Source organism: Podarcis liolepis (genome assembly GCF_965112155.1).
Source record: "Podarcis liolepis genome assembly, chromosome: 1".
Classification (NCBI taxonomy): Eukaryota; Metazoa; Chordata; class Lepidosauria; order Squamata; family Lacertidae; genus Podarcis; species Podarcis liolepis.
In genome coordinates this window covers 24,170,829-24,196,607 of record NC_139554.1, presented here as the reverse complement: position 1 = coordinate 24,196,607, position 25,779 = coordinate 24,170,829, and the positions used below count along the sequence as shown (strand labels likewise).

At 45.1% G+C, this 25,779-nt stretch overlaps 1 protein-coding gene across 3 annotated transcripts in view; it reads right to left on the bottom strand.

Moving 5' to 3' along the window:
- FOXN3 (forkhead box N3) overlaps positions 1 to 25,779 on the bottom strand; it is a gene marked incomplete at its 5' end in the record, with an annotated part of 140,900 nt that overhangs the window by 74,478 nt on the left and 40,643 nt on the right. The window lies entirely within an intron of this gene.

The following is a 25,779-nucleotide window of genomic DNA, read 5'->3' as shown; positions in this document are numbered from 1 at the left end:
CAAATCTATTTGTGATTTAAGGGGGTGGGGCAGTGAACTGAGGGCATTCAAGGGAAATGACAAAAGTAAATACAATATTGGCAGCACTCATGCAAAACAGGTTTTTATCTGAGTCACGAGGGGGAGAAACTGAGCCACCAAGAACAATCAACCCCTTTCCAAGAAACCTAAACCCCACCCCTGCTAACCCAGAGTTCTCTGAATTTCCTGCACATTGGCAAAGCACCCAATGTTTCATAGTTGTTCGTACAGGAGTCACAAGGTCTAGCACAAGATGGCACTGGGCAAGGCTAGCAAAGCAACCATTTTGGGGCAGATCCTGGTGTCATGCCCCAAAGAATTTCCATCCATGGGAGACAGAATGCCTCAACAGGGCTAACTACTGCTTGAGGAGGAAAAGGAGTGGTTCAGAGTGGAATCAAACTTTAGGTATTTCACCAAAAGGGAGGAAAAAACCCCAGTACATACATAGTCCAAGGCATTCTGATTACTCGAAGTCTTGCAGATTATCCTGTATGTTTTTTTGTATATTGGCAGGGGGTTTAAGGGGCCAACGTTCAATGATAAGAGCACATTCTTTGCACGCGAAGGGTCCAAGGTTCAATCCTTGTCTCTCCCACCTCCCCAGCCCTCAGATATGGCTGAGAAAGACCCTTGCCTGAAACCTGGAGAGCCACCAACAGTCAATGCAGATGATACTATGCCAGGGTCATGGACTGGCTGTATGCAGAAGAGTGGTGGGAGGCACCAGCTATGGAACCCCCCAGGGAAGAAGGCTCAGAGCCAGAGGATTGGTGGTGGGATGGTGATGAGTGGTCAGAGGGAGAAGGAGCAGGCTAGGAGGAGGTATCGGAAGCAGAAGTAGTGACAGAGTTTAGTGAACAGGAAGATGTTGCAGCAGGGAACAGTCCAGACACCGAGGCAGAAGTGGGGCTGGGGAGGAGTAGGGCCAGGAGGAAGGGAGGCCGGCTGCAGAAGAAACCAGGGAGTCTCCCCCTCCTGCTGTGACCAGCTTCCCTCCACCCTGGTCTTCTAGAACACACAAGAGTAATGAAACGGCCAGATCAAGGGTAGGTTGCGTGCAGATGCAGGCTGAGGCGGCATGAGAAAGACCTTGGAGAGGAGGAGATCTAGTGGGCAGGGACCTTCAGTCCTCGCAAATGCTTCACTGGGGCAAGACCTCCAGCTGTGGTTTGCTTCCTTGAATAAAGAGTTAACTTCAATGGCCTATGGTGATTTATTGTTTGGTTGCTGACCTACCCAACTCCAGCCCTGAAAGCTATCTGACTTGGGTAAGGAAGCCACTTGTGTTTGACACCAGGGGTCTTATAGTCCTTCCCTTTGCAGTCTCTTGAAAAGGTACTGCAGCCAGAATATGGGGAAATTGCCACACTCTTACATACCCAAGTCACTTCACTAATCCAATAAGCTTAGTATATAGTTCCCACTGGTAGCTGCTTTCCAGGGTTTCAGGCAGGGAACCCTTGTAGCCCCACCTGGAGATACCAGGGGTAGAATCTGGGGCCTTAGGCATGCAAAGCCAAAGCTCTACCTCTGAGTTACAGCCTGTCAGCATCTTGATTGCAGAACTGCTTTCTGAGTGCGCATGGGGCTCTTTGCATCTTGCCCAACAGCAGCTACTGTTCCAACATAAACCAAGCCCAATACTTTATGACTGGCAGGAATTGAAAGGAGCTTAGTCCTCACAGCTAGTCATCAAAGCGGAAGAGAAGGATTTGCAATCAGGAATCCATCTACACTTGTGAACACCAACAGGTCTTACTAATGTTCATATCTGTTTATAAATAATCACTTGGCAATCCGAAAACAGCCTTCAACAACGTACAATGATCTGCTAACGTTTAGGGCAGGAACGAGGTAGAAGTAGGATTAGAGACTGTTTCTTTAGCCAGAAGTTCTACAAAGAATTACTAATATATAAAACCTAGTCACAGCCTGGTCTACATTGCAGCATTATAAAATTTTGAAATTAAAAATGAATATTTATGTCTTGCCATCGCTTTAGTAAATTTTGTTAACAAGATAAAAGAATTTACCGCTCCTTCTGACAGCTGCTGGCAGTTAATATCACAATTAGGTGTTACCTAGCAACAGCTAGCAGTATTCTTCACAAGTCAAGGAAGAGAAGAAACAGAAAAGTAACTGGACTAATTAAAATATATTTCAATATTTTAATGTGTTTATGCCAAGACATTTAGGGCACCATCCATCTAATGTTCAAACACGTTTAAAGTCTACTGTTTTGAGTATTTAAAAGTGCTTGAACTCAGGATGCATAGGGCTCATAATGTTTTTACTACGTTGTAAAATAAACTAATGTTGGGGTTAACAATTTCTCATTATCCCCAGAAACGTCTTCAAGAAATATAAACTAATTAGAAATAAACAAGTTAAAATCTTCTCACCTCCACCCCTCTTCAATGACAGACTGCCTTCCATTGTTAGCATGCAATTCTCCTATTTTCATATTTGTACAGCAATCTTGCTGGGTGACACACTAAGATCTAGGCTACTGGAATCATGCCTATATAAATTTGAGAGGAGCCCGTGCCTCTTTTCCCATGAACAGCAAACAGGAGTACTAACTAGTTTTGAGTTCCATCAGCGGGAAGCTGCTGAAGTCAGAGAAACAACTTACCTCAAGAACAAATTTATATATACTGCTTGGCATAGTGGCAAAGAGCGGAACTCTCTGGTTCTGCAGCAGAGTTCTAGCCGTTGCCATTTTCTTAAAATAGTTTTCAGAAGATGTGAGCAAAGGATCGAAAACACCTGAGTCCAGTTTACTTCCAGTATAACTTTGGAGAAATATATTTTCAAATCAAGCTATCTAGTTCAAACACTTAAGCATTTTGACCAAAGCTTCTCCCTCTTTTTCTGCTTGTTTCTGAGAGTGCTGTTAAGATTTCTTTGAAAGCATTTCCTCCTGCTCCTCCACCACCACATTTTACTTCGGTGGCATTTGTAGGGAAGTTGCCAAGGGAAAATTAGGATGCCAGACATGTTCAATAAAGCTGTGGGTTAATGAAACAATGTTTAAAAATGTTTCCTTCTGCAGACAATTTTTTTAAAAAAAGAAAACAGCAGCCCGTAATTTGTGCACAAATGTGCTCACAAGTAATGGGCCTGACTGGTAGAGGCTCTCCAAGACTTCAGAACTGGGTCTCTCCCAGCCTAGCCCTTTCCCCACAAAGGGCATACATTTAACTTTAGAAATTACATAGGAAAGAGACTGGAATAGTTCAAAAGTGCTGCCAAAAACACAAAGAAAGCACCCTTCCCCCAACCACGAAGCTCAGTGTAATTATCAGGAAGGGATGGAGATTTCCCCTGCAAATAAAGTTGGATTAATAAAGTTGTTAGGTTTTTGTTTTGTTTTGTTTTTTATATCTTAGAAAAGCGACTAAGGACAGCAGGAGCAGCGGGACGAGGGAGCCTGATAGATGTTAACAAAATTAAGATCAGTGCAGAGAAAGTGAACACAGATAAATCCCTTCTCCCAAAACACTAGAATCCGAGTCGCACGCATAAATTGACTGTCAGCCGGTTTGAGTCAAACAAAAGAAGCACTTCTTCAACACAGCAAGCAATTAACTTACCTAATTCATTGCCACATGGCCTCTAGCGCAAGTATCTTTTAAGACAACTTAGATAAATCCATTGTACAAAAAAATTCTATTATTTTATTATTTCTTTTTTAAAAAATCCCACCAGCCCTCATAGCAGGATGCAAGGGGCTCATTCCCAAACCCCATCTTATTCTCACAACACTACTGGGAGGTAATTTAGCCTAATCATGGGGTCAGCAAACTACTTCAGCAGGGGGCCGGTCCACTGTCCCTCAGACCTTGTGGGGGGCCAGACTATATTTTGAAGGAGGAAAAAAATGAACGAATTCCTATGCCCCACAAATAACCCAGAGATGCATTTTAAATAAAAGGGCACATTCTACTCATGTGAAAACATGCTGATTTCCGGACCGTCTGCGGGCCAGATTTAGAAGGCGATTGGGCCGGATCTGGCCCTCAGGCCTAAGTTTGCCTACACATGGCCTAAATAGATAGCAATTGGATCAAGGACATCCAGTGAACTGGCTGAGGATTTGAATCTGGGTCTCCCATGGCTCATGGTTACTAGCCATTACAGTGGTACCTTGGGTTAAGATCTTAATTCATTCTGGAGGTCCACTCTTAACCTGAAACTGTTCTTAACCTGAAGCACCACTTTAGCTAATGGGCCTCCCACTGCCGCTGTGCAATTTCTGTTCTCATCCTGAAGCAAAGTTCTTAACCCAAGGAACTATTTCTGGGTTAGCGGAGTCTGTAACCTGAAGCGTCTGTTACCCGAGGTACCACTGTACAACTAATCATTGAACTTCTCTGTTCAGAAGTTGTGTACCTTTGATTATCAGTCACTGGGAACAGTATCATGGGATGGCTAGAGCCAGTGTGGTGTAGTGGTTAAGAGCGGTAGTCACGTAATCTGGGAAACCGGGTTCGTGTCTCCGCTCCTCCACATGCAGCTGCTGGGTGACCTTGGGCCAGTCACACTTCTGTGAAGTCTCTCAGCCCCACTCACCTCACAGAGTGTTTGTTGTGGGGGAGGAAGGGAAAGGAGAATGCTAGCCGCTTTGAGACTCCTGAAGGGGAGTGAAAGGCAGGATATCAAATCCAAACTCTTCTTCTTCTTCTTCTATGTCCAATCGTGCCCTTCTTCTGAGTTGTCCTAAGGTATGTGGTTAGCTATCACTAAAGGTGGAAGCTAGGATCGTGCAACTCCTTGGGGCTGCAGCCAGAGACTTGTGGTTTGCCCTGTCAGTTCCTCCACCAGATAAGAACACAGGCTCCAGTTCTCTCTGCTACTTGCTGATCTGCACCAACTATCACATTTCTGTTACATCCTGAATGGGCAAAAAGATCGTTGCACTAATCAGTCTGCCTTCAAAGCAGAATTGGAAACCGCTGTTTGAACTAGAAGACAGAGCGTACAAGTCCAAGTCAGGCAATACTTTGAACCACAACAGTAACTGGAAGATCCTAAGGCAACTAAGAGACCACTTCGTCCAGCACTGTAGTCCACAAAATGTCCTACTGAATTTGTTTGTACTTAATGTGCCAGAAGTCTTAATTGTTTTTGCTTCAACAGGCTACAACACCTATGCCACTGAATGATCCATGGTAATTCTCACGCAGGGTTCGAAATTAGCAGGGCACCAGGCGCATTTTGTGCCTAAAGATTCTCCATTTGCAAGCACCTCCAGAAGTCTGGGTGCCATTTTTTGTGCCTGGCTGACACTCAAGGATTACTGAAATGTATGTGCTTTGAAGCCTCAAAGTATAGGTCAAGGATAGACAATATGTTAAGGAGTTTAACAATAAAGAATAGAGTGTTTTGAAAACTGAAGTATGGTACCTATCTTTTTTATTGTAAAGGCCAAATTAAACGTGTATTAACCATTTCTGCTAAAAATGTATCATTTAGGTGAATTGCATATTAATTCATGCTTACCAAAATAGTAAAGAAAAAGTGTTGCCGCCCTAGACTAGACATCCTGTTTTGGCACCCACAACCCTAGTCCCAGAAGCCACTTGGCTCCTAGCTTTTCTATCTCGGTTTTTGACACTGTTATCAAGGTAGCATGGGCTCAAACACCCTGGATCTATTTATTCATTATATATACACTGACTTAACCTCCAAAATTTGACATCATGAACAAACCACACCACAAGATCTTCTGCTCACACCCACTCCTAGAAGACATCTGAAAGCAGGTTTTTAATGCTTGATGTTTTTATTATGTTTTTAGACATGCTGTAAACCACCCAGAGTGGCTGGGGAAACCCAGCCAAATGGGCAGTGTGTTTGTGTGTGTGCGTGCGCAATAATAATAATAATCTAGACCTAGCCACAGCCCCTATATATTTACAGTTAATCTTTGGAAATCTGGATGTATGTTAAGTGCATAGAGTTTTCTTTAATCATGACCTAAGCAACCACTACGCTATCAAACCATGCATATTCAAGAAAGAAGGTAGCTGCTGCAAAGCGAGAAACTTTTTGTCGTGCAGAGTTAAGAAGTGGTTTCTCTTCTCTTCTGCTACTGCATTGCTCAGGTCCTCCAAACGTCCACAGAGCTTACTAGCGGAGCAGCTTGTGTTCTGTTTATATTTCACAGACACATGCTTTGTATCATGTTACAGTGATGGTATGCATAACCATGGTGACAGCTACTTATGATAAGTGCTACCAATCCATTTTTTTCCCTATTCCAGGAGGCCCTGAGGTGGCAGGGGGCAAAGTACCAGCCTCTGCCCTGCAATCTACAAAAAACTATCAGAAGGCCATGCTTAGCAATAAAGTGTAGACATTACCTATTAAATAATAACTAATAAAAAAAAATTCTGCTGTGGTTTTTTTTTTTTTTTTTTTAAGGACAGCCAGAAAAGTTTATCCTATTTTAAAGAGAACACAGGAGTTTGTAAGCCTGGCAGGGAAGAGTCATCTGAAGGCCAATGGCTCAAATCCAAAGCATTCCAGGGGTGAGGGAAGATGCTCTTGGCGACATGATAGAAGCTTATAAAATTATGCATGGCACACAGAAAGTGGATAGGAAAAGGGTTTTTTTCTCCCTCCCTCCCTCATAACACTTAGACTTAGACTTATTATGGTCGGAGACCAGCTTATAAAACACACTTGGGGGTACAATCCCAGAAGGAAAACAAACATTTAAAACAATGTGCAACAATAAATTTAAAATTTATAAATGCGATAAGTGTATAGACACTTAAAACTTTAAGATAAACCACCACAGAGAGATGACCCAGAGTCACCCATGAAACCGAGTTTGGGGATTTTCTTAACAAACTAGTTTGGGTCGGGGGATGGTCTGCGCCTACAGACCTGTACACAGAATCTGGCGACCATCCGGGCCGTTTTATGATCTTTGCCTAACAGGAAAAGGTCAAATTTTTGCTTTTCCGGGAGGTCTGCTAGCCTCACCAGCAGGGGATTCAATGGTCTCACTACGTGCCTCTTCAGGGACATCTAAAGAACAAGTGCTCATAACATTTGGGCACATCCAATGAAGCTGAATGTTGGGAAAGTTCAGGACTAATAAAATCAAGCACTTCCTCATGCAGTGCATGAACTATGGAACTCACTGCCACAGGAGGCAGTGATGGCCTTAAAAGAGGTTTGGACAAGTTCATGGAGGAGAGGGCTATTGATGGCTACTAGTCATGAGGCTCTACCTCCATGGCTGGAGGCAGTAACGCTTCTGAGCACCAGCTGCTAGAAAGTGCAGGAGGGGAGAATGGCCTTGTGTTCAGGTCCTGCTTGAGAACTTCCCACAGGCAACTGTTTGATGGTGGACTAGATGGGCCATTGGGCTGATCCAGCAGGATCTTCTTATGTTCAGCTATTATGTTCAGCTATTATGTTCAGCTATTATTAGATACAGCATCTTAAAAAGTAGAGACATCACCTTGCCAACAAAGGTCTGTATAGTAAAAGCTATGGTTTTCCCAGTAGTGATGTATGGAAGTGAGAGCTGGACCATAAAGAAGGCTGATCGCCGAAGAATTGATGCTTTTGAATTATGGTGCTGGAGGAGACTCTTGAGAGTCCCACGGACTGCAAGAAGATCAAACCTATCCATTCTGAAGGAAATCAGCCATGAGTGCTCACTGGAAGGACAAATCGTGAAGCTGAGGCTCCAATACTTTGGCCACCTCATGAGAAGAGAAGACTCCCTGGAAAAGACCCTGATGCTGGGAAAGATGGAGGGCACAAGGAGAAGGGGACGACAGAGGACGAGATGGTTGGATAGTGTTATGGAAGCTACCAACATGAGTTTGACCAAACTGTGGGAGGCAGTGGAAGACAAGAGTGTCTGGCGTGCTCTGGTCCATGGGGTCACGAAGAGTCGGTAACGACTAAACGACTAAACAACAACAACATTATTAGGTAGCTCAGACAGTGGCCTCCGTTTGTTCATTTCAAGAAGCAAGTGCATAAAAGCGGATGTTAATGGGCTGAAGTTTCTTGTGAACTATTTTAAGCTGGGTTTGGCTGTTTTTTTTGAAGAGAATTTCATTTAGATCTGATCGCTGCATTCGTAAGTAACACAAATGACCAGGCTGGATTTCCACCCCTATAATATTTGTGTCAGGGGACTGCCATCGGAACAGGGGAGGGAGGCAGGGGGCCCGCAGGGATACAGGGAGCCTCCAAAATTCCTGAGGAGCAGTTCCTCCTCCAGCAGTGGAAAAAAACACACCTCCAGTGGAGAAGAAAGGGAAGGGGCCAGCCAAGCGAGGAAAGGGCTGAGAGCCCCAGCGCCTCACCTAGCCAGGCTGGGCAGGAGGGACGCAGGCCACTTCTGTCGCCCAGCTTGCGCAGAGGGGTGAAACGAAAAGAGGGGAGGCGGAGACTTGGGGTACCGAAGTTCTTATGCTGGGGGAGAAGCCGAAAGGGGACACTCCCAGATTCTGCAGGTGACTAAGACGGACATGTACTTTGTGGTTCTGCACTGTAAATAGTTTGCACAATAAAACCTGTAAAAGTCAGAGTCCTGCCTGGTTACTCACAAGCGACCGTCACCTGCACCTGGCAATTTGAAATGAATGCAGTAAATTTACATGACTGCAGCCTTGGGACTTCAGAGCTGAAGGGCAAGCACTGTCTGGCCTCTGACATCTATCAGGGAATGAAGGACCACCAGGAGCCTGACAAAAACAGGAAGATCGTTGTGGCCCCATCCATCAGCCAAAAGAGCTACAGCTCCGTCCTTTCCTCCTCTCTGCCTGGAAGTCTCTAACTGCCAGTTGCCCTTGGGAGTGCAGAAGGCAAGGGGAAAGAGAACTCCCACCCACCAACTGCTCTTCAAAGGAGAACAATCAGTCTGGGAAGATCAGCCTGGCCTGAACTAGATAGAATATGCGTGCAGCTCAACACTTTCTTCTGGACTTTAAAAGCTTGCTTCCACCTTATCCCTCCTCTCCCCCTTTCCCTCTTCTGTGTCTTATCTTTTGGGTTTGCTAGACTAATGGCAGGACTTGTCTCACTTTTAAAACTAAGGCCACCCCCTCTTTAGTGTGCAGGTTTCATTCGTATTCACCGCAGTTCTCAAACCTGCCGTCAGCCAGCTGAGAATGCTAAAAGTCTATTTCGCTACTAACTTCATAGCACTTTAATACTTTCCCCAAGACAAATGACACTAATCACGCAGGTAAGGCCGCCATTCATTAAACAGCGGTGACCTTTCCACAATTTATGCAGAAGGGGTCAACTTCCTCTCAGTTGCCCAAAATTCTTCAGATGACTGATTAGCAAATTACCAAAAGGGAAAAAGGGGATCACGCTGCACAGCACGCAAGCACCTCATCCAATCCAAATCTCTCTCTTCCTTTCTCTCTCAAAAGATGTGCCACATGCGTGCAGTGGCCTTGAAAATACCTTCCAGCACCTACTTGCAAGCATCATAAGGTAACAGCTAGCCTTGTGCAAAGAGATTCCCCAATCATCTTCTCGAAGGGTGTTTTTACATGACTTGAATGTGTGCTTTTATTTAAAACGCATCTCTGGGTTATTTGTGGGGAATAGGAATTCATTCATTTTTTTTCTTTTCAAAATATAGTCCCGCCCTCCACAAGGTTTGAGGGACAGTGGACTGGCCCCTTGCTGAAAAAGTTTGCTGACCCCTGCTTAAGACACTCACACAAACTCCTGGCCTGGACTGTAAGTCTCAAGAAATCACTCACATACACAATCATGCACACACCTGCAACAGATCCCTAATTAATTATATGGTACCTTTTTGTGCATTTTAATCGTAACTCATCTTGGGTTGAGAAACACGTTATAGTAATTAAAAGTTTTCTTTTCTTTCTTTCTTTTTTAAAAAAAGAAGTCTTGAAGAGTCCTCGAGTGACCTTAAAACAAGTAGAGAGGTTCAGACGCAGATTATCCAGATAAACACTTTTGATTTCTCATCTGCTGATCCTGTATTTTTGTCTGGCTTTAGGTTTTGTTTTTGGTTTTTTTAAGACTCAAGCTTAGCCCTCGGTGCTGAGATAAGGATTACAAACACTACTGCTGAACTAGAAGCTGAAAGCTGTCCATCGTGGATCTTCGGGTGGGAGAAAATATTTACACCAAACACAGTTTTAAGGACTCAAGGACATGTTTTTAAAACGTTTGGTTGGTGGGGGAAGGGTGAGACCCAAACCGGACACCTGCAAGAAAATGAAGCAACAGGGCAGGCGAGGTCCAGATATCGTTTCCCATCTCCCCACTTCAGATAAAAAAAAAAACCCTTTCCTTAAATGAAAAAGAACAAAGCCTTTAATTAAGGCACTAGTCTTTTAGGATAGCTTGCTTAGCTGCTGGAGGGGGTGGGAGAACAGTTGGGTTTTGGTTTTTTTTCAAAGAAACGAAAAGTGGCATCAGCTGCATCTCCAAAGCCACAGGATGCTGATCTCACACTTACAAGTTTTCTAAACTGGATTGTCGCAGCAGCAGCTTGAACAAAACTGTTGAATTATTTCCTTAACAAAAGAAAGGCACTTTTAGGTCCCATAATCTCATTTCAAATCCCTTTACCCCACTCCCTACTCTTTTTTGCCTTGAAATTGCAATCCTCTTTAAGTAATCTCAAGACTAATTGGTGCCAGAATTCCAGCCTCTTGCCATTTCCACCCTCCTTCCCTTCCTCCTTTTCTAATATTATTTAGGTGCTCAGAAGATCAGGGTGCCATAGCAGAGGGGTCCTCTGCCCTGGGGGGTGTAACTTTTTTTAAAAAAAGAACCCCACCAGAACTCTTTTCGCCAATTATTAAGTCTCACAGTTTGAGCACCAAGATTTTACAGAGGCAGGCTTCACTGTCAATTAAGGGTGTGGGGTTGGGAGCAAAGAGGAGATTTCAGTTATTTGCCTGCACAGGATGTTAAGGCAGTTTAGTTTTATTAACAGAGGCAGGCATTTTAAAGTTTGCTTTTCCACTTCTTTTGCTTCTCAAGAGATAAAAACAGCAGCTGAATCCAGCAAACCTTTAAGATCTCAATGCAACAAGTTGAGGGAGGAAAAATGGGAACATTTTTAAGGAAATGGAGAAAGGAGACGTTACAAATAAGTTAATCTATTTGGGGTTTTATGGTGTTCATTTTTTAAAGAACTCATAGCATCTCCTTCTTTCAGCTATTTATTCATTACATTTAATATCCTGCCTTTCCTCCAAAAACAGCAAGCCGTGTTCACATTTCTCCCCGCTTATAACAACCCTAAGAGGTAGGCTAGATTGAAGACAACAGTGACTGGTGCTGGGATGGAACATGAGGCTCTTAATCTGAGGGCTGTGGGTTCGATTCCCACGTTGGGCAAGAATATTTCTGCACTGCAGGTGGTTGGACTAGATGGCCCTTGGGGTCCCTTCCAATTCTACAGTTCTAGGGTTCTACGGTTTCATGGCTAAGTGGGGAATTTCAACCTGGACCTCTCCAGTTCCAGACTGGCACTAGCTGCTAGTGCTCAAAGGGAAACCCAAAATGGACAGCCAGTATTGGCAAAGGGATGATCAAAGTCTCTCCCTTCAGAGAAGGGTATATCCTACCCGCTGTGAAAAACATCTCTTTGCAGTGGTTAGAACAGGGGTGGGAAACCCTGCCCCAAGTGTCAAATTCTTTCGGGAGAAAATGGCTCAAGTTACTACATAATAAAAAAGGTAAAGGTAAAGGACCCCTGGACGGTTAAGTTCAGTCAAAGGCACCTATGGGATGTGGGGCTCATCTTGCTTCAGGCCAAGGGAGCCGGCGTTTTTCCAGAGGCAGCTTTCCAGGTCATGTGGCCAGCATGACTAAACCGCTTCTGGCGCAATGAAATACTGTGACGGAAACCAGAGCGCTCAGAAACGTTGTTTACCTTCTCGCTGCAGAGTTACCTATTTATCTACTTGGACTGGTGTGCTTTCAACTGCTAGGTTGGCAGGACCTGGGACAGAGCAACGGGAGCTCACCCTGTCGTAGAGATTTGAACCACCGACTTTCTGATCGGCAAGCCCAAGAGGCTCAGTGGTTTAGACCACAGCGCCACCCGCACTACATAATGGCAGCAGGTGGGCCCAAAGAGGGCAAGGCCCCCTCCGAGACTACAACCCGCCCCCCCTTTCCCCCCTTCTGGACACCACTCTCTCAAGTGAGCACAGAAAGGGAACGCAATGATCTGGGCAGACAGGAAAAGAATCATAGAATCTCTCTCTCGAGAGAAAAGAATCATAGAATCATAGAATCCACTCTCTCAAGTGAGCACAGACAGGGAACGCAATGATCTGGCCAGACAGGAAAAGAAGGAAGATTCAATCTTCGTACATGGCCAGCTTACTTCAGAATGAAGGAGGGATCTAGGGAGAGGGCCGGGAACTGGATTGAGAGGCCACGTTAAACTGTGGACCAAAGGTTTCGACTGCCTGGGTTGGAGCTTCTGACTAAAACCAGGGAGAGCCAAATCTGAGGTGAGGAGCCAACACCACGCTTGTAGTATTTTAAGTTTCTACACCAGGGGTCGGCAACCTAAGGCCCATGGGCCACAAGCGGCCCATGGGGGTTATTTAACCGACCCATGGACCCTCGCCGCCTGCTCAGTCGGCTCCCATGTGCTGCGCTAAACCGGCACGTAGCAGAGTGGGGACCGCCTTCCGCGACACTGGCCGGCTTCCCATTGGCTACAGGAAGCTCCTGTAGCCAATGGGAAGCTGCGCACTCCTCCTTCGCGCCAGAAATAGCACTTGCGCATGTGTGCGCACACTCCGACCCACCACAGCGTCTGCGGGACCGTGAACCAGCCCAAGCCACGAAAACTTTGCCGTCCCCTGTTCTACACGATCCAACGAAACAATGGAAACTCTCAAGAAGTGCCTGAGGGACAGTGGTGAATTGGATTAGACTGAATTAATAACGGTCAAGTTCAATTCAGACAAGAAGCAGAGGTGTGTGTGTGTGTGCTTGGTCTGCTCCCCTGGTTCTGGATGGTGCATAAACCTGAGGCAACTGCTCAACTCAGCATTACTCCAGGAGTCTCAAGGAGCAGCCACTAACATTTAGTACCAGCTCTGTCCACTCCAAGGTGATGACAGCCTGGTCCCCTGACACAAAAGGGGTTTGGTAACCTCCAGGCTGGATGTCAGTAATTCGCTCTGTTGTTAAGTATTTCATTATTGATCACTGTTGTAAATGGTTTTCTTTCATGCTGAAGGCTGCTCAATAACTTCATTAGTGCAAAAACGGGCTGCCCATTTGATTAAAGGTAAAGGTACCCCTGTCCATACGGGCCAGTCGTGTCCGACTCTAGGGTTGTGCGCCCATCTCACTTAAGAGGCCGGGGGCCAGCACTGTCCGCAGACACTTCCGGGTCACGTGGCCAGCGTGACAAGCTGCATCTGGCGAGCCAGCGCAGCACACGGAAACGCCGTTTACCTTCCCACTAGTAAGCGGTCCCTATTTTCTACTTGCACCCGGGGGTGCTTTCAAACTGCTAGGTTGGTAGGCGCTGGGACTGAGCAACGGGAGCGCACCCCGCCGCGGGGATTCGAACCGCCGACTTGACGATCGGCAAGTCCTAGGCGCTGAGGTTTTACCCACAGCGCCACCCGCGTCCCTGCCCATTTGATTACAAGTTCCCAAAACATTTTTGAATACATTATTCCCGAATACTAGCTGAACGATACTGGACTTGTCTGGCAACATGCCCAAAAAACTTGGAAAAAACAGCAACAGTTCCACTATAAATGCAGAAAGTCCCTTAATCTCAACTTCTGTGTACCTTTGGCATTTGAAAAATATTTAATATATTATTTAATATTGTTATGTAATATAGATATTTAATTGACACATATTTTTGTTTAAATGGGTTTTGTTCATACAGCTAGCTGTGGAAAGCTGCTCTGTAAGCCCATTTGTGTGGTATGAAGGGATGCAAAGAAAAATAAATAAAATAATAATTCATAGTTGTGTTCTTCATGGGACTAGGATTTTTGGAAAAATAACAGAACTGTTTGTTTCTTCGGTACACACACCAGTTACCGTAGTGATGATCTTGGGGGTTGTTCTAAGAATTTCAGTCCCACAGCAACACTTCAAGCAAGGAAAATGTCACAGTTAAAATCCATTAACTTTATTGAAGCCAGAAAAACAACATATTTTGACCGGTGCCCTCAACTGAAAAAGCAGGATAAATGTTCTAAAAAGAGAGGGTGTAAATTACACCCACTTTCAAAATTATAACCAATAGTGGAGACTAAATTAGCACCTCGCCCTGTAGGCTTTGAAGCATTTTGCTTATATAGAAAATTATTACAACCACAAGCTGCAAAATATATGTGATCCAACTGAATTTCCAGATGGTGGTCCTTCAGACACTTAAACTATTAACTTACTAGTAAACAGCTTTTCATTCCTTGGTGCTATAAAAAGGAAGCATTAGCAAGTACAATACTGCGCTTTCCAATGCGCAAATGATATTATTCATGTATTCAAAAGCACAGGGTACCTACAGAAGTAAATAAGACCCGTGTTCTTTAGTCAAGAGGGTGGCTTTGTGTGAAATAGGTCCCGTCCCCCTGCTAGCATATCCTTCTTGTATAGACAGGGCTGTCTTAAGCATATGTGGCACTGGGGTGCAAAAATTCGCCTGGCAGGTCCCACCCCCACCCCACCCCGCCTTCTGGACGGAGCTGCTGCAGCTGGAGCTCAGTCGGATGCCGGGTGCTGGCGACAGGGAGGGGTTTACAAATCAAATAAAATGGCCGAGCCTATTTCTTTGTCGCCTGCATTCCCCTCCCTGCTCCCATGTTGCCCTCCGTCTCCAGCAAAGCGCCTAAAATTTGGGAGGCAGAGAAAGGGAAGGAGGAAAGTGGCAAGCCTCTGTGGGCGGCTCGCGAAAGCACGTCCAGGGACCCGGAGCGCCCACTCACTTTGGTCCCGCGGCACCTTAAGACTTTGACGGCGATGACCGCCATCAGACGCTGAGCAGGAGGGCGGGGGGTTGGGGTGGAGAGCCGCCTGCAGCAGAAGAGCTGACCGCGGCGCTCTGACAGACGGGTGGGCTCTTCCCCAGACTCTTGGGCCCCAGATTCTCGGCCTGGCACCCCTAGCACCTATAGGTAAGACGGCCCTGTGTATAGGAAAGAGGAAGGCCACTTCAGAGGTAGGACCCGAATTTGGCACTTGGAAGCTGACCTGGTCCTTGGGTGTCTCCTGAGGTCATGCCACTCAGAAGTTCTGCTACATGCTCTCCTTTAATGCTTTTGCCAGGAAGAAATGCGTCCTTGAGCTATGACATTGCCTCTTACTTGCCCTGATTTGAGGATGAACAGGTAAGGGTGTGTAAACCTCTGACTTCTGCATGCTTCAAACGCAGGCTATTATACCACATGGCACCTGGAAGATTGTGCATGAAGGAATGTGTCCTGTAGGCTGAAAAATGTTCCTAGCCCGCAGTGTGCAAGAAGTATGTACACACACCACATATATATTGTGGTCTTCAGCACTAAAAGTTGTGTCTCCACACATGGCTTTTCAACACAAAACCTGTATCCGTATAGGACAGGCATAGGCAAACTCGGCCCTCCAGCTGTTTTGGGACTACAACTCCCATCATTCCTAGCTAACAGGACCAGTGGTCAGGGATGATGGGAATTGTAGTCTCAAAACATCCGGAGGGCTGGGTTTGCCTATGCCTGATACAGGATATAATCTTGAGTGAGCTGGTTTTGAGACTCAGCACAAGAATGCAGCTAGCAGCTTAAGGATCAACTCAGAAGTTTTTAAAAATACTTTATCTTAGAGGCTGATCAATTCACCAAATTCAGAAGTTGGAGTGGGGGAAAGCATCAAAATGAAACAAAGGCTTTTTATTCCAAACTAAGCTGAAAGAAGAAGAGGAAAAGCAGCTCAGTTAGATCAGTCCAGCATCCTGTCTCCTAAAGTAGGACTTGGGAGATTCCCATTAGTAGGTTTGCCTTCCATACATTTCCACCTAAGCCTATCGAAGACTAGCGGCTGTCACAACATCTTGAGGCAAGGAATTCTGTAAGCTGGCTATACATTTTCTGCCCTTAATCTATTGCCAACCAGTTTCAAATGGATGATTCAGAGTTGAAACATTGGGGGGGGGGGGGGAGAGAGAAACATTCCTCTAACCAGAAATCAATCAATCAAACAAACAAACAAACAAACAAACAAACAAACAAATAACTGCAACATGCCTAATTTTCTAAGTGTCTATGTCAAGTCTGCCACCCTGGCTGCCTTTTGCCTACACACACGAAAACAGCCAAATTGAAGAGAACGTCCTCTAACCCCAAGATCATTTTGGTTGATTTGTGGGGTGGGAAGGGGCTAAAGGAAAACACTGCCAAACTCAGCACAGAAAGCCTTTTACAACTATTATTACTGTCTCCGTCAAGCCAACCTTTGAGATTTAAGAGCTATGATACGGATATGAGAAAAGATGAATACAGTGCATTTCACCCAAACTATTATGTATTGGCACTTACTTTGATAGCATATATTTTGAATTATGTGGGATGATGCAAAATGCTGTTTCTTTTTCTGAAAGGAAAGCTACTTTGAAAGATTTTCCCATTTCCTTGTTAAGTGCAAGCATGTTTTCTTTTCTTTCTTTTTTTTTACAACCGAAAGAATTTGTTCTGAGGAAAGAAAATGAACGTTGGGACATCAGAAAGTTACAAAGAGAAGTCAGCCAGTGAGTCAATAGCTTTGCTTTAGCTCTGCAAACACTTTTTATAGGAAGGATATACATTCTGTGGGGATACATTACAAACACTGCAAATAGGTGTATTTCCCAGAAGTTAACTTTAAACAGTGTTGACTTCAGCAATGGCATCAGCTGCTAAGGAAAATGCAATCATATAACTTTGCTTTATTTACAGTGTAAGTTCAGAAGGACAATGTGGGTGGATTTTTGTTCTATTGGTTCAAATTCTAACTAATATGTCTGACCCCTTATAAGGCTCAGGAGAGGTAGCAACACTTAAAAACGCCCCCCATCTTCCAGTTCTCACACAATGGATGGCATTCTCTTTCCCCAAGAGGTCTGCAGTTATGTATTTTCCCCCCCTATCTTTGGGTTTTTTCTTTCCAAGAGCTATTCCTTGCTACTGCTGCTGCTGTGTGACTTTGCTTTGGTTACAGAATCACAGAATCATAGAGTTGGAAGAGACCACAAGGGCCATCGAGTCCAACCCCCTGCCAAGCAGGAAACACCATCAGAGCACTCCTGACATATGGTTGTCAAGCCTCTGCTTAAAGACCTCCAAAGTAGGAGACTCCACCACACTCCTTGGCAGCAAATTCCACTGTCGAACAGCTCTTACTGTCAGGAAGTTCTTCCTAATGTTTAGGTGGAATCTTCTTTCTTGTAGTTTGGATCCATTGCTCCGTGTCCGCTTCTCTGGAGCAGCAGAAAACAACCTTTCTCCCTCCTCTATATGACATCCTTTTATATATTTGAACATGGCTATCATATCACCCCTTAACCTCCTCTTCTCCAGGCTAAACATGCCCAGCTCCCTTAACCGTTCCTCATAAGGCATCGTTTCCAGGCCTTTGACCATTTTGGCTGCCCTCCTCTGGACACGTTCCAGTTTGTCAGTGTCCTTCTTGATCTGTGGTGCCCAGAACTGGACACAGTACTCCAGGTGAGGTCTACCTTTAGCATGTCTCCAAATTTTGGGTGATGTGCTGTTTGTTATGTGTAGAAACCTCTGAATTTGGGTGGCTGGAATATAGCTTAATGTACAAAAATTGCACCCATTGCTCGCGACTCACTTGTTCCCACCACCCATATGCAGGCACACAGAAGGCTGCTCACTAGGGAATGTGCTCCTTAGGCTGTATGCCTCTTGTTTAGACCATAGTTTCCCAAATTGGTACCTTCCAAAGGTTAGTGATGACCAGAGTTCTGGATGGGGCTGATGGAAGGTGTAGTCCAAAACATCTGGACGGCACCAGACTGGGAAAATTCAGTGGTTTGCATCCAATGCTGCATGATTGAAAATCCACATGAACAATGGGACTTTCATATACTCTTTTCCCACATGCCCTCAAATCTGCTCTGAAGGATCCTGCAGCCCTATGGAACCGATTTTAAGGGTATGTGAGGCACTGGAAGGGACAAAGAGGGAGAGGATACAGAGATGTCTGTCGCATGAGCAGAGCTATAGTGTTCAATAGCATCCAGCATGTGGCAGAGTCCTGTGTTCTGATGCTGTCGCTGCTCCAAAATGTCGCAGAAAACTATAATAGAAAACAATGGATGGCAGCTAAGTATTCAGCAGAATGAGCTCTGGAACAGTTGGCGACAAACCTCAATATTTGTTTCTCTGCGAGGTTTGAAAGACACAAACAGTGGGTCAATTTGCCTCCACGGGATCCTGCCAGCAGAGCTGTATAAACCTTGTAATTCCTTCAGTTAATCCAGCCCCCTAGAGGCATCTTAATATTGGGGGAATTAAAAGTTATTCTGCGTGTAGTTTATTAATTTCAGTCAGTTATTAATTTCAGGTGTCGGTCTTTCGGAGCTTTGCGGGAGGCGATGGAATGCTGCCACGCAACTTTCCTTTGAAGATAGCATCTGCACACCTAAAACCACAATTTCACTTTGCAACTTCTTACAAAACGCTGACTGGCAAATGGGAGCCTGCTCCTCCTTTGGAGACACTAATTGTTTCTGAAAACTAGTTATACAAGTTTCCAGCACAAGACAATTTGGACAAGCTGAATGTTTCTCCTATATACACACAAAGTTATATAGATAAGCACGTCCATTATTGAAGAACTGACAGCCAGCATTTGGTGAAATTATTTCAACATCAAATTGCGTCTTTTAACAGCTTCCCAGAAGCCCCTTTGTGCAACGGCACTAGCATTAGCAATTTCAGTAAACGAGAAATGAAGTGCTTTACCAATCAGGAGGTAATCCAATATCCCAGAATCTTAACTAGAAATTGCTTAAAATGCCAAGGACTGCTCGAGTTTTCCAAATGAGGGAAGGGAAAGTATGGCAATTTTATTTTTAACACCTTTCGTAATTTATTCTTTTTATGCCCAGTTAAGGAAAATTCAGGATAGGAATGTTTCAAAAGAAACGAATTGTGCCTTCTTATAGTAAGACTGCCTGTAGCATCTTAAAAGCATTTTCACTGGCATAAACTTGTGTGAACTAGAGTCTATTTCAGGCATAGGCAAACTCGGCCCTCCAGATGTTTTGGGACTACAACTCTCATCATCCCTAGCTAACAGGACCAGTGGTCAGGGATGGGAATTGTAGTCCCAAAACATCTGGAGGGCCAAGTTTGCCTATGCCTGGTCTATTTTCTAGGATACATGGTGCAGCTACTTAAATGAGTACAGTAGGAGCAGGGAGCCTGTTTTCAGACACACTCCTTTCTGAGCAACTTGTGAGTGGTGTGTGGGATCAGAGGCCAGAGCAGGCAGAGCTATGAATGTACATTTTGTCCAGAAGCCAAGTTTCTGCACACACCCATTTCCATGCTCCAGCCGGTCAGCAAAAATCATTATCCAAAGTTTAAGGGCACATTCTAGCCAGGCAAAGACATGCAAGAAAGGTGTGAAGCATGGTTAGTTTGAGGTGTGGTTGGGGAGGGGTGTGTGGCCTGAGGAGAGTACTGAAGGCCAGCGTTTGGTACCTGGTTCCCCACCTCTGGCACATACAGAGAGAGAAAACAAGGGGGAACTGAATATTCAGAGGGACCATAAAACAAACAAACAGCAAGACATAGGTCTAGGTTCACCACCCCCAATTCTAAAAGAAAAGTACAAGATCTAATCAGAGCGGGGCGGGGCTGATACCCACAGCCCCTGGGTATAATGCTATCTTCCTTGCTTTGTTAATTTAACCACCTAAAGTGGGAAAGTTACTTTCAGTGCTGAGAAAGCCACTCCTATAGCTTGTTGATGAGAGAGTATCAGATCCGTTAATCAATTCTAACTCAGACCCTTCCAGACCCCTCTGAGGAGGTTGGATCAGTTACAGAGGGAGGGAGGAAATACTAATGAAACCCAAGCCCGAAGGAAACCCAGTTCCAACGGTTTCAAACTCCTTGGAATTTTTTAATGTGTGACATTTTAATGTATTTTTAATCTTTGTTGGAGGCCGCCCAGAGTGGCTGGGGAAACCCAGCCAGATGGGTGGGGTACAAATAAATAATAATAATAATAAAATATTATTATTATTATTGAATGGCATGATTCAAATAAGTAGCTGGCTTAACACAAAGTCAAGCCACTGGTGAATTTAGCAACAGCAAGCCTGATTGGCAAAGACTCTTCCATGTTATAGCAGAACCTACAGCTTAACGGTAGAGCAGATGTTTTGCACGGAAAGGGTCCTGCGTTAACTCTGTGGCATCTCCAGGTAAGGGTAGGAAAGCCAGCCCAATGGTCAGATTCAGTACAAGGCACTGACAAGCTTCTCATGTTCCTAAGATCCTTTTTAACTGTGGATGTCACGGACTGAACCTAGAAACTTACATGTGCAAAGCATGAGCGCTCGTTTCTACCGTTAACTCCACTCAAGGTCACTCCAGCTGTTGGTTGAAATTATCTAAGATTCCTGGTGGATAAGAGGCCTACTGCGGGTGTGAGGAACCTCTGACCTTCCAGATGTTGCTGTACTACAACCTGTATCGGCTTCACAAGCATGGCCAATGGGAATTGTAGTCTGGCAACATCTGGAGGGTCAAACGTTCCCCACATCTGCCTTGTTGAGTCTGGCATTCCATTTCCCACAACGGGCAACTAGCTGCTATTGTTCTCCGGCAACTAGTTATTTAGACTCATATCCCATCTTTTTTCTTGAAAACTTCGCGCAAGGACGCTATCAGCCAAATCCACGGAGGAGGTGGCACATGGAACAACCAACAAAGCATCACCAGAAGATCACCAGGAGGTTCACATGGGAGCAGATAAGCTCAAAAATCTGCCCAATCTAAGCTTGTTAGGGCTTTGAGAAGGTCAAATGCACTTCCTCAAGTTGTGTCTGGGCATCAGCCACTGAAATTCCTTCAGTGCTAGTCTGAAGTAAGATTTGGATTGCTCTGAGTTGAGGGGGAGGGGGTTGTTCTGCAATAGTTATTTTTATTATAAATTAAATTGTTGGTGGTTTTAGTGGCATTTTATAAATTTTCAAATTACGGTGTTCTGGCTTAATAAATTGGAGACTGCTTTGGTCACTGCTTGACAAAAAGTGGAATATAAGCACCTGAAATAAACACATACATAAATAATTAGTGTATTCACTGCAGGCAGAATTTGGCACCTGGTGATGTTTCTGAGCAGCCTTCAAGTACACCCCAAGGACAGTTCACAGCATTCAAATAAAAAAGCTGAGAAGTTGCCAAGACAGGTATAGCAGACGGCAGTTCCTATAAAGCCTAAAAATGAATTGTCCTTCAGAAACCTCCTCTTCAATCTGATTTCACGCGGAAAATTAAGGGGCCAGGCAGCAACGGCACCCAGAGGTGCTTCTCCCAATGACTGACTTAGTTTAGTTAAAAGCATTTGTAAACTGCTTGGTGTTTGTAAATTTTCTTATGTGGTGTGCATTTCAAAACAAAACTATTAAAACAAAAATAGAACCCAAGACCAATTAAACAACAGCATAAAAGCATATTAAAAACAAATAAAATAGGCATTCAGGGGATTCAAATGCATAAAATAGAGTCTGACCTTACGGGTGACGGAAAGTCTGGGCTAAAAAAGAAGTCTTTACAAGATGTCTGATGCAACTGATGGTTGTTGCTTCACATATGGCAGAGGGAAGGGACAATAACAGAATAACACATGGACAATAACAGAAAATGCCTGGTTTGGGGGGGTCACTGCTGTATGGCATTCAGTGGGGTGCAATGCCATGAACAGAATTTCCCCCAGATAATCTAAGTGGTCTTACAGGTCTATACAGGGGCAGGTGATCTTTAGGTAACCTGGTCCCAAATTGCCAGAGGCACATTTGGAAACATTATTCAGACTCCTTCTTCCCTTTGGCCTGGATTTGGCAGCCGAAGTGAAGGTTCTAGCAGTGGTTGATGTTTATGACACACATTCTGCTTTAAGCTTCTACCTGGCAATAAATGTTTTAGACCCGACCCAAGCATGAGGGATTGTGGTCGCAGGGGTGGGGTGGGGGTGCTGTACATACTTTTATTGCATTTTTATTCTGCCCTTCCTCTGAGGAGCTCAGGGTAACCTCTCCAAAGGCGTTCTCCCCCACCCATCATGAAAAAAAAAAATCCAGAACAGCAAGGGTGTGGAAAGCAGGGTTAGAAATTAGCAGGGCGCCAGGTGCTTTTTGCACCTAAAGATTCTCCATTTGAGAGCACCTAAAAAAGTCTGGGTGCAATTTTTTTTGTGCCTGGCTGACACTCAAGGATTACTGAAATGTATGTGCTTTGAAGCCTTGAAGTATATGTTAAGGATAGACAATACGTTAAGGAGTTTAACAATAAAGGGTAGAGTGTTTTGAAAACTGAGGTACAGTACGAATATTTTTTACTGTAAACTCCAAATTAAACATGGATTAACAATTTCTCTTAAAACTGTGATACTGTGTCACTTATGTGAATTGTGTAATATCAAAGTAATAAATAGAAAGTGTTGCCGAACCCCACCCCCCAATGGCAACTAGACACTCTGTTTTGGCGCCCACAACCCAGGTCCCAGGAGGCATTTGGCTCCTAGCTTTTCTATCCCAGTTTCTAACACTGGTGGAAAAGGGGGAAATAAGTGAAAACCACCATCTCTTCCATTAATGGAGGGCTCCAAAAGCACCTTCTATCCATGAAAGCAGGCCTGTAAGGGGCCAGGGACTGGCTACTTTTTTGTTTCAGTTTATAACTTTATTCTAACAAAATTCCCACCCCGATCTTAACACAAGCTCTGCAAAGGCCTCCATAGAAGGGCACCTTTGAAATAATGTGGTCCAGTTATCTATATAACATTGGCAACCAGTGCTATTTTTCTAGAAAAAGAGGGGCCAGAACTCTTCATGAACACCTCCCATGTTCTCTGAGAATGGCAATGGCGCCCACCTAAGAGGTGCCGGAACTTAGTTCTGGCTTAAAAAAAGCCTTGACAGCAACTTGAGGAGGTGGGGGGAATGTTAATTGATTACAAATTATTCCACGGTGATTTACAAATAACAAAAGCACATCAATAAAGTCACAGGGACAAGATTTTGTTATAACCAGGATCACCAGGAGTCCTTCCCATAAGGGAGCTGGGATCTTCCCATCTCACAGGGTTCTTAATCACCGTAGTCAACTACCGTATTTTTCGCTCTATAACACGCACCAGACTATAACACGCACGTAGTTTTTAGAGGAGGAAAACAAGAAAAAAAATATTCTAAATGAAATAGTGGATATATGATTTTTGTGGTTCATGCTGTGGCCACAGACATGTGATCTGACAGTGAGTTTGGAGTAGCCCAATGCAAAAATCCTGAGGATCCATGTGGATCCATGCTTTGTAACCACAGAGGAGGGAAGGAAAGGGAACCATGGATCCTCTGCTCACGACTGCAGCAGATCCCCCCTGCCACCCGCAGGCATTCGCTCCATAACACGCACAGATATTTCCCCTTACTTTCTAGGAGGAAAAAAGTGAGTGTTATGGTGCAAAAAATACGGTAGTTCTAAACCAGGCACCCCCAACCTTCGGCCCTCCAGATGTTTTGGACTACAATTCCCATCATCCCTGACCACTGGTCCTGTTAGCTAGGGATTATGGGAGTTGTAGGCCAAAACATCTGGAGGGCCACAGTTTGGAGGTGCCTGTTCTAAACAGACAACTACTATGCCAGTAAATGACACCATAGCCAAGCCCTGCAGCAGCTTCATGTGCCGAGTTGGTGTGGATAAAATTCGGACCCATCCATGCACCCTCTTAAATGCCTTTGTCCCTGACAGTTCTCTCCTGCCCTCCCAAACTGTGAGTGCCACTTAGGGTCCAGCTATGCATGGCAGAGATAAGATATTGCTGTTGTTCTGCTGTAGCGTAAGTCTTGGCTTGTACTGTTGTGGCTCTATAAGGTCAGGCTACAAAACATTTAGTTACTTTGGGCCAGAGCAGATTGGTGACTAATTCAGGGAGGGATACAGGGAAAAAACACAAACATCAAAGAGACTATTGTGGAATTTACTGGGGGGGGGCACGTTTGGGAGGATAAAGCAGGTATTAACAACACAATTTTATATATGCCAGTGTAAACAAACCCATATACAGTGGTACCTCGGGTTAAGTACTTAATTCGTTCCGGAGGTCCGTTCTTAACCTGAAACTGTTCTTAACCTGAAGCGCCGCTTTAGCTAATGGGGCCTCCCGCTGCCACCACGCCGCCAGAGCACAATTTCTGTTCTCATCCTGAAGCAAAGTTCTTAACCCGAGGTAATATTTCTGGGTTAGGGGAGCCTGTAACCTGAAGCGTCTGTAACCTGGAGCGTCTGTAACCCAAGGTACCACTGTACATCTCCATCAGGCTGCAGGACAGAGTAGAGATGGGAACCAGCACTGTTCCATTGCCTCTGCAGATACCAGTTGCCTTTGGGTCCCCCCTCCAACTACAGTGGTACCTTGGGTTACATATGCTTCAGGTTACAGAACTTTGCTTCAGGATGAGAACAGAAATCGTGCTCTGGTGGCGCAGCGACAGCAGGAGGCCCCATTAGCTAAAGTGGTGCTTCAGGTTAAGAACAGTTTCAGGTTAAGAACGGACCTCCGGAACGAATTAAGTCCTTAACCCGAGGTACCACTGTATCACCTAACTGCAGCCATTCCACCCTCAGGCTCGCTAAACCAGAGGTTTTCAACCAGTGTGCTGTGGGACCCTGGCTGCCTTGAATGATGGTTAGGATGTGCTATGGGCAACACTGGCCTCCGGCCTTCTTTCCTTCTCTCCCTCCTCTGATGCCCTCTCACATCTCTGCCTCCCAAAGGCTTGCACAGCTGTTTGTTGCAGCAGCCCTGGCTACAAGCTCCCCAGGCGAATGGTGCCTCTGGGGCCGGCCAGGGGGTGCTTCCCAGGCCCCTGTGTAAGGAGGCAGCTCTCTTTGGGGGTAGAGGGGGCAGCTCAGAGACCAGAAGCGGCAGTTCCAACAGGCCAGAGGACTCCCCAAGAAAGGGGAGAGGAGAGGAGGCTGAGGGAACACTCCACAAGGGAAGGTGTTTGGAAAAGGGCAAGGGGGGGTATAACTGGGCTCCTGAGCCTCACAGGGTTGCCGCAGAAATAATGTAGTTGGTCCAGGGAGCCATGGATTCAAAAAGGTTGAAAATCTCTGCCCTAAACTGTTTTCTTCCCAGGTGGTCGTCAAGAACTAGTGCCCTAACTTGCTTTTTTCCTCCTCCCTCTCCATCCCTTTCCCCTTGTATGTCATGTATTTTAGAATGTAAGCCTGAGCACAGACCTGCCTATAGAACTCTGGAAACCTTTTACTAAAGAGCAGGGCAAAAATGCTTGATCTCACTATTGCTGCTGCTACTAATAATGTCTAGGTAAAGGTAAAGGGACCCTGACCATTATTAGGTCCAGTCGTGACTGACTCTGCGGTTGCGGCGCTCATCTCGCTTTACTGGCCGAGGGAGCCGGCATACAGCTTCCGGATCATGTGGCCAGCATGACTAAGCCACTTCTGGCGAACCAGAGCAGCACACGGAAACGCCGTTTAC